The following is a 9,251-nucleotide window of genomic DNA, read 5'->3' as shown; positions in this document are numbered from 1 at the left end:
GCAAGTTACTTTAGCTTTGCATCTTACTATCTTCATTTGTAACAGGGTGATAGATGGAGACTGCTAATTTTCTACCAAAATTCTTTTTCCCATTCAAAATTATGGTGTTTGTTTTAGTCAGTCCAGTCTGCTGTAACAAAATGCCAAAGACAGGGCAACTTAAACAAGACATTTATTTCCACAGTTTTGTAGGCTTGAAATCAGAGATGAGAGTTCAGTTCCTACTGAGTGTCCACTTCTAGTTTATAGGCAGCCACCGCCTTGTGGCCTCACATCGGAGAGAGGGAGAGAGATCACCTCTCTTGAGTTTCTTCTTCTAAGGGTGAATCCCATTCAGGAGCGCTCCACCCTCATGACCTAATTACCTCTTAATGGCCTCACCTCCAAATACCAACACATTGGGCTTCAGCATGAATTTTGTGGAGGCACAGACATTCTGTAGCTGGGCACATGGTTGGGCAAGTAGGCTTCATTTGTTGCTTGACATGTAATGAAGTGTGGATATGTAGCAAAGTTCTTGCCAAAGGCACATGTGGCAGCGAGGTGCACTCCAAATCCAAAACCTTAGAAGATATTGTGTACCCCTTTTCCCCTTCTTGGTGGGTAGAACCCTGACATGGTGGTCATCCAGCTTTGACCACATAGAGAATAATAGAGACTATGGTGTTAGAACAATATGATGGCAGGGGCCTGGTCCTTGAATGACTGTGAATTCCCACCAACCTGGACTGCACATCCAGATTGTTGAATATGAGAGAAATGTCTTTGATTTCTAAGATGCTTTCTGCATTTTAGGGTATTGGTTGTGTAAATCTCATCTTTGCACTAATGACTACATCCAGGAGCTATTGACAGTTATCTGAGTGTTTCCCGATGGGTAATAAGTACAAAATTAGGTTTAAATAAGTAAAATGTCTAGTAAAATGAAGGATGGGTTTAACTCAATGGTTGTATATGAGAGGTGTTTTTGCCTCTCCCTCAGGGGATATTCGGAGAAGCTGGAAACATTAAAGTTTCATAAAAGGATCTGGTGGAGTCTAGGGATGCTGTTAAATATACTTCAATTCTCAAGATAGCCCCCCACCCAAAAGAGTTTTTTAGCCCTAATGTCAATAGTGGCCAAGATTTAGAAACCCTGATTCATCTGATTGATTTATGCTATTCAGGACACATTTTTTTCCTTTATGCATACAAGAGCTGGGGTGTAAGCCAGAGGTGTGGGGTGAAAGGATTCCCCAGAGACAAAAAGGGAAACAACAGGAGGAGCTACTGAAATACACTGCTGAGGGGAGCAGCAGGTGAGACAGGAGAGGTCTACTGTGCCATGTGGGTCACCTCCCAGGCCGGGGATCCAGCTCATGATGCAGTGGCCATGGATAGCTTCATAGCACTGAGACTTAACCCCTTGCACCAACAAGGAAGCCCCTCAGCACACATTTCTGAAGCAGATGTTTGAGTCAAACTGCATGGCTGAGAATCATAAGGTGGGACACTTCTCTAAAAGAAATGGAGAGCTTTTTTTTCCCCCAATCATTGCAGGAGGAAATGAATGATGGGCAGCAATTAACAGACCTCTACAGTATTCTTTTGGCAACTTGCATTCTCTCATGTTCTTTCCATATAAAGATACTGCTCCCTTATTCTTCAAAATTGTATCTAGTTGCTGCATCAGCTCCACATCCAGGATTTCAGGTTGATGCTCAGTCCTTTTCTTTAATTTGGATCTTGCAGCCAAAATAACATGCTATTAACCCTAACACAATTGCTGTCCGATGATGGACAGAGAACAGGATAGACACACAATGAAAACGTTGGGCACTTTAGTCTGGCAGATGGTCTCTGGCCACAGAGCCTACATTCCTCTCAGATGAGGGCAAATACTAAAGGCCTGCTGAATCTATTCAGACTTCATGCAGCCACCAATCAACAACTATGGGGCCCAAGGTAAAATCCAATTAAATTTTCCTTTGCTTCATTTGGGAGACAAAGGGGTAGGAACAAGACAATAGGGGCATTGACAAGGAGATTTAGAGATGGTTCATTGTCCCCCCAGAGCAGATACCATGAAAGGAACCTAATGACTTTGACTTAATCTTATTTGCAATTATGGCCATAGTCTATTAGTCTTAATTGATCACAAGAAATGGAAAAATGTTGGCAATGCGCCAGGACTCTCAGGTTCAATTTTGGAATTTTCTACTAATAGAAAAATCGACTGCCATTCATATGTGCTTTCAATTTCAATCCCTTTCCTTTTCTTTGAATCATCCATCTCCACTCTAGAGACTTGGTTTGCACTTGAAACTTTAACAGTATTGCAATGTAGGTACAATTTCCTCCATGTGTCATCTTACTTTTCCATTATTTTCAAAAATTTTTTTAAAACTTTCATTTGCATTTGTTTTCTGCTGAATTTGTTCCCAGGCTGTAAGTTTTGGTTCTTTGAATTCCTTATGTCTATTTCTTTCCTGCAACTACTTCTTCTGGTTTAGGAACAATCTGCTCTTTTCCAATAAGGATCATGTCAGTGTGGCAGGGGGAGCTCATATAGGGGTTAATCCAACCGTGAGCTCTGGTAAGGTCTGTTACTTACAGCTTTGTTCACCTGGATGTGCTGGATGACCAGAGAATCCACATCTAAAGCCTTAGGCTCAGTGTTACTTGCTGCATGTGAAAACTCAACACTTTTTGGTTCAGTGACCCTGCACCCAGCCCCACTGTGTGGCCTGTGCACACAGCTCCTCTCCACCATTGTGATGATAGATGGCCTCATTATTTTGGTCAAATGACAGCCTCCAGATACTTGAAGCTTTTCAGATATGCAGAACTTTAGTGGCCTGGTCAATTTCATGAGTGTTCTTAAAATAAGCACAAAGATTTGAATCTCTTGATTTGTATGACTTTGTAGGGTTCTCTGGGTCAAGTGAGTAGTGAACCATTTTCAGAGCGCATTCAGAGAGAACCATTATGGGAGGAGGAAGAGCAGTGCCTACAAGAAATTCTTGAGCACTTGACTAATCTTTTTTATCGAGTTAACTTTAGTTTATAATACCTCATAGGTCAGGTGTTCAGTTTCTTGCCTCAGCAACAGTACCTATCCTGCTCCACCCGCCACTAGATGTCTAATTAGCTGGTGTCATTTTTTCTGACATCAAATCAGCTTTCTGTCAGAGCATTTACTTCCAAATGCCAGAAGCAGACTTCCTCTCTCATTGTTCCAGAGATTGCACGCCATAGGGCTGTTTCTGGCTGGAATTTTGTCTGCTGTTCTCACGAAGTGTGTAGGGCAGGGAAGGTAATTCTAACCTGAACCCAAAAAATGACTGGACATTTCCTGGGCTGTATTACCTGTTGCATCAAAGATCAGGTGTTCCCAGAAGTATCATTGTGAGCATTCTAGCATTGCAGTTTAACCATCCCAAAGTTGCTTTACACTAAGTAATGGAAATAGTTGACATAATTTCCTTCAAGAGCAGGATGATTTTCTGAGGGTAATCTCCTTTTATCATGGAATCACATGACATGTATATATATATATATTTATATAAATATATGATTTCCTATGAGTTTTTAGTAGTTAAAAGAAGTTTCTAGGTTTTACTAACAAAATTTCTAGGTTTTTTTTTTTAATTAATAAATTTTATTTTTATATTCCCCATACAATTGCAATCCCCCCATTCTGACCCCAATCCCTCCCCTCCCGCCCCCACCCCCCAAAAAGTGTCTCTGGTTCATAGTTTTTGTTGATTTTGATTTTTACTTTCTTATAGTTATTCATTTTCCTGGTCCCTTATTTAAGTTTTCTAGATCCCTGCTATGAGTGAGACCATCCGGTATTTTTCTTTTTCTTTTTGGCTTATTTCACTGAGCATGATCCCTTCCAGCGTCATCCATGTTGCTGCAAATTGCATGTGTTTACTAACAAAAATAATTTGGAAAACAGCTCAGGAAACTGGAAGCATGAACAAAGGAGTAACATTGTTTATTTTTTATACTGATGTTATTTTTGTAGGTTAAATTCAACAGATGTTATTAATAACAACAGGCAATAGTGCTAGACATGGTCAGACCAGAAAGCTGAAAGTTTCTACAAGATGCTTGGGGTTGATCCCTGGTTCCCTATGAAATACTTGAGCTTAGTAGCACCCTTTATTTTAATTAACTTTGACTATAGGACTAGGTGCATGTTGTCCTGGCCTAGTAATTGAGGATGAAGACAAAAAATTTCTGACCATTTTAAAACATGGCTTTGGGATTTAACATCTGTTGAAAATATATAAGGAAGGGATGAATGTCCATTTTCATCATTACTGTAAAATGTCTAATTTCCCCTTTTTTGGGGAAGTCTGCTTCTGGCATTTGGAAGAAAGCTGATTTGATGTCAGAAAAACAAGGATCTGTTTTGCTTAAGTTTTCCCTCTCTCCCTCCCTCCCTCCCTCTCTTCACTCTTTCTTTCATAAGTATTCTTTTAGGAAGGTCACAATAAAGTCATTTACAACCTACAGTGAGTCTTAGTGAATTCTTTGTATTTAGGATCATGAATGTTTGAATCAGATAATTACTTCCAAAATAAAAGTGTTATTCAGACATGTAAATTAAGATATTGCTCTTTTGTTATTCTTTCATAATGCCAGGTAACATATTTATTGTGTATTTTAGCATCTGGTAAGGCATGAGAATTAAAGGTTTAGGAAGATGAATAATAGTGACCATGATGTGATATTAGTTTGAATAGCAAAAATATTATTTTATACAAGTGAAGCTTGTGAACTTTTGTTATTTTATTTATTTTTCATATATTGTGTTGACATTGGAGTAAACTCCTATCATCTTGCCTGGTCATTTACTAGCTTATTCCATGGCAGGTTGTTTAATACTTTAAGCCTCTCTTTACTCATGAATTAATAAGTAAAGGATGGTTGGGAGGGTTAAATGAGATACTCATAGGATCAGAAAAAAATTCTTCATTTGTCTACCCACCTTGGATTCTCCACCTGGAACCCTGCAAGTTAGACTAAAAGATCAACAAGAAAAAAAACAAGTTTATTTAACATGTATCCCTGGGTGCACTCAGGGATAAGTGACTTAAAAGGGTGTTTAGGACTTTGGCTTATGTAGCATCTTAAGAAATAACAGATTATTTTTAGAGAAAGGACAAGACAAAAGAAACAGACTTCCAACTCTTTTAGGGTGGCAGATTATGAAAAGACAAATATGTGGGGGAACTAATGGTAGATAAGGGTTAGTTTTAGCAGGGTTTGTTAAGTAGATTCCTTTGATGCCAGTCTCTGGCCTGATGACATTTATATTTGTCTCTGGTCATTAACTTTTATCCTTCCTGATAGACAGGGGAAGAACGGGGGGGCCTTGACAAATGTATGTCCTGCTCTTAGGCAAATAGAGGGAGGACTGGGAACTATCCTTGTGTTTGCTTCTTTTTAAAGAAGCTTTAAAGATGCTTTTGGGGTGGCATGCTACTATTATTATTATAGAAAATCAGTACCAGTAATTTGCTCTTATGGGTGACAAATTCCATTAATCTCATTTAAAGAACAATTGTAAATTTTCTTCTCAGAATTCTAGAATTTAAACAAACTGAGAATTTATGGTTATAATTTTAATAAAATCTGACCTGATGAGCTGTGACCAAGAAAGATCTCAAGTACTGTTCTAAATAGCATGCCACAGTGCAGAGCAAACAGGTCTTTCCAGTTGGTTTGTTGACAAGGTGCTTTTCCCTTCTGGTTACTTTATCCTGAAGGTGGAACAGGTGCTGTTTCAGGCTAAACACTTTGTGAGTCCATGTTCAACCATTCTTTAGGTCTTGACCCCCGCCCCCCCCCAATCAGTCCTTCTCACGCCCATGCATTCCATTTGCTGCCGGTATCTCTTACCTAGAAGCTTTGGTGTTTGTCAGGCTTCCTCACAAATCTAAGAACAAAAGCAGTGATTGAATCATCTCAACAGACTGACTCCTCAGAAAGTCAGAAGGTGGGTATCAACTTTTAGGGAGCTGCTTGAAAGAATCACAACTTCCTCTAGTTTTATTCCTTTTTTTTCAGTTCCTTTTTCTTGATGATAAAAATCATAGTTCATAGCCATATAAAATATTAGATAATTAAAAAATGAGGAAAATGTAAGAAAGAAAGTCATTAATATACAGAAAATCATTAATAATACAAAAGCAGTCACTATGAAATTTTGAATCTTTGCTTTTTTTTTTTTTTAAGAGACAGGCTGAACTTTTTTTTTTAAAGATTTATTTATTTGTTTATACATGCACTGGGCACAGTCAGAAGCGTGGGAGGGTGAGAGAATTCCCCAGAGTCAGAGGGGGGAGCAGAGCAGGCAGAAGGACCAAAGTACACTGCTGAGGGGAGCAGCGGGCGGCAGGAGAGGTCTGCGCGCCATGTGGGTAGCTCCCTGGCCAGGGAAAGAACTCGTGCTGCAGTGGCTGCGAATAGCTTCATAGGCCCGGGATTACTCACTTTAAAAGTATCTTTTTCTTATCACTGGTCAACACTTGTTCTTTTATATACTAAAATTTTTTTGGGATACCTATGCATGTTAACTGTGAATTTTCTTTTCAGTATTTGACTCTGTTCTGTGAGTCAGAACACTTTTATTATATTACACTTTTATTTTTGAAGTGTGTTTTTTTTTTTTAAATGGAGAATTATCTTTTGTCATTTTTGAGTAAATGGTGTACTTCCTTACTCCAATTTCCTTTAATTTTGGATAATATGCATAATTAATTTGGATCAAGTTAATAATAAACACAGACATAGCTTTTTTTTTTGGTGTTTGCTTTATTATGCTCACTGATATTGAATTTTTTTACAAATTGAAGGCTTATGACAACCCTGAATCGAGCAGGTCTGCTGCCTTCATGCCTCGGTGTCATGGTTAAGGAATGTTCTTTGTTTTTTAAAGACATAGTGCTATTGCATCTTTAAACAACTACAGTATAGTATAAACTAAACTTTTACATATAGGGAGAAAAAAAATTTTTTATTGCCCAATTCACTTTATTCCCGTGGACTGGAATGCAATTTGCAAAATCTTCAAAGTATGCCTGTAATTAATTTGAATTAAATATATAATTTCTTTTGTTTTGGAGCATGCTCTCCTGAGTTTACCTAAAGTCTCTTGAAAACTAAGTTTTTTGTTTTTTTTTTTTTTAATAGAGGCATGTTTTTATTTATTTATTTATTTTTTTTTTTTTTTATAGAGGCATGCTTTATTTATTTATTTTATTTGTTTGTTTGTTTTGTTTATACAAGCGCGGGAGGGTGAGAGAATTCACCAGAGCCAGAGCGAGGAGCAGAGCAGGCAGAAGGACCGAAGTACACTGCTGAGGGGAGCAGCGGGCGGCAGGAGAGGTCTGCGCGCCATGTGGGACCCTCCTCCGGTGGCCAGGAAGCAGCCGGGGATCGAACCGGCGCCACAGAGGCCGCGGGCAGCTTCGCAACCCAGCGCTCAACCGCTGCGCCACCGGGGAGGCCCTATTTATTTATTTGTTTGTTTTTTTTGTTTATACATGCACTGGGTACAGTCAGAAGCGCGGGAGGGTGAGAGAATTCACCAGAGCCAGAGCAGGGAGCAGAGCAGGCAGAAGGACCGAAGCACACTGCTGAGGGGAGCAGCGGGCGGCAGGAGAGGTCTGCGCGCCATGTGGAACCCTCCTCCGGTGGCAGGGGAGAAGCCGGGGATCGAGCCGGTGCCGCAGAGGTCACGGGCAGCTTCGCAACCCAGCGCTCAACCGCTGCGCCACCGGGGAGGCCCGAAAACTAAGTTTTTTTTTTTATGGTCTTTATTCTTCTAGGTGATTCCCCATGGGCTAATTTTCAGTATGGTGAACAGTACAGTAACCATGTTTAATTACCTTTCCTTCTGCAGTTTAGTTTCCATTCAGTCTTTTTTTCATTCAGCTTTTTTATTTTTTATTTTTTTTCCTTCAGCCTTTTTATATTGTCAACCTGAAGAGCCTAGAATTTTTAAACGGTTTTCTTGAAGAATATCTTGTCTTTCAATTCTATTTGTGGAGAGTAGAATTACAGGAAATATTTCCTGTGATATGTAAAATGTAATTTCAAAATCAAGGTGCATAGTATATTGAACAGATTCAGATACTTTTTAAACTTGTTAGCATACGAGATGAAACTAGAGATTAGGGTTTAGTTGGTTGAATTCTCCATCTTTATGCCAAGTAGTGGCGTTTGCCCCTGAGCTATGCCTGTGTTGTCTTTACAGCATGGTCATGCTTTCAATTACTTTCCACAACTTCCACTTGGGTTTGCTCAAGGGAAATGAGGACAGGCTGAGGATTAAGCTGCTGTTTCAATCCCAGTGTAATCTACTTGCTTAATGGCTTTGGGCAAATCACATAGTCCAGTGAGCCTTTGTTTCCTGTCTGTAAAGTAAGGAATGACACTATACTTTTGAATGTGAAGATTAAATGGTTCTCACAGCACTAGCTTGGGGTATACATTTGCTCATGCCCTTTAAAATTTTTTTTTTTTTTTTTTTTTTTTAAGATTTACTTATTTATGCATACAAGACCTGGGGTACAGGCCAGAGGTGGGGGGGGGGTGTGTGTTGAGAGGATTCACCAGAGACAGAGTGGGGAGCAGAACAGGCAGATTGACTGAAATACACTGCTGAGGGGAGCAGCAGGTGAGACAGGAAAGGTCTGCTGTGCCATGTGAGTCAGCTCCCTGGCCAGGGATGGCACTGGTGCTGCAGTGGTTGCGGATAGCTTCATAGGTTGTGTCTTAACCCCTTGCGCCACCAGGGAGGCCCGCAATTTTCTAATTCTCTAATTAATCACTCTAATTCCTACATGCCAGTGTTTCAGATTCCCTATTTAAAAATCACCGTTTTAGATTGACCAAGAACCCCAGGGGCTTACTCTTCCAAAGGAGTCTCCTTCCGCATCCCAGAATGGAGAGAAATTAGGAAAAGCCTGGCCAGAAAGTTCTGATTCAGTTGTTTTGCTGGGGCTTCTTGACTGAGTTGGCCCCACCCAGTCCAATGTGCCTTCCCTGCTGCTGCCAAGGTACCTCAGGTCCAGCCCCTTGCGCTGCATGGCAGTGTCAAGTTTGGCCTCTCTAATTTACTTCTCTGCAAGTTTCATCCACACACTCAGTCACTGTGTCTCAAGCCACCCTGTAATGTCTGTGCCGGGGTGACTGGATTCAGACAAGCTTTTCACCAGTTGCTACCCCTTTATTTCACAGTGGGTGACTGG

This window comes from Talpa occidentalis, unplaced genomic scaffold (assembly GCF_014898055.3).
Source record: "Talpa occidentalis isolate TD23 unplaced genomic scaffold, MPIMG_talOcc4v2.1 talOcc4.6, whole genome shotgun sequence".
NCBI classification, from domain to species: domain Eukaryota; kingdom Metazoa; phylum Chordata; class Mammalia; order Eulipotyphla; family Talpidae; genus Talpa; species Talpa occidentalis.
The sequence above is the reverse complement of the archived record's forward strand: the minus strand, read 5'-3'. Positions refer to the sequence as shown.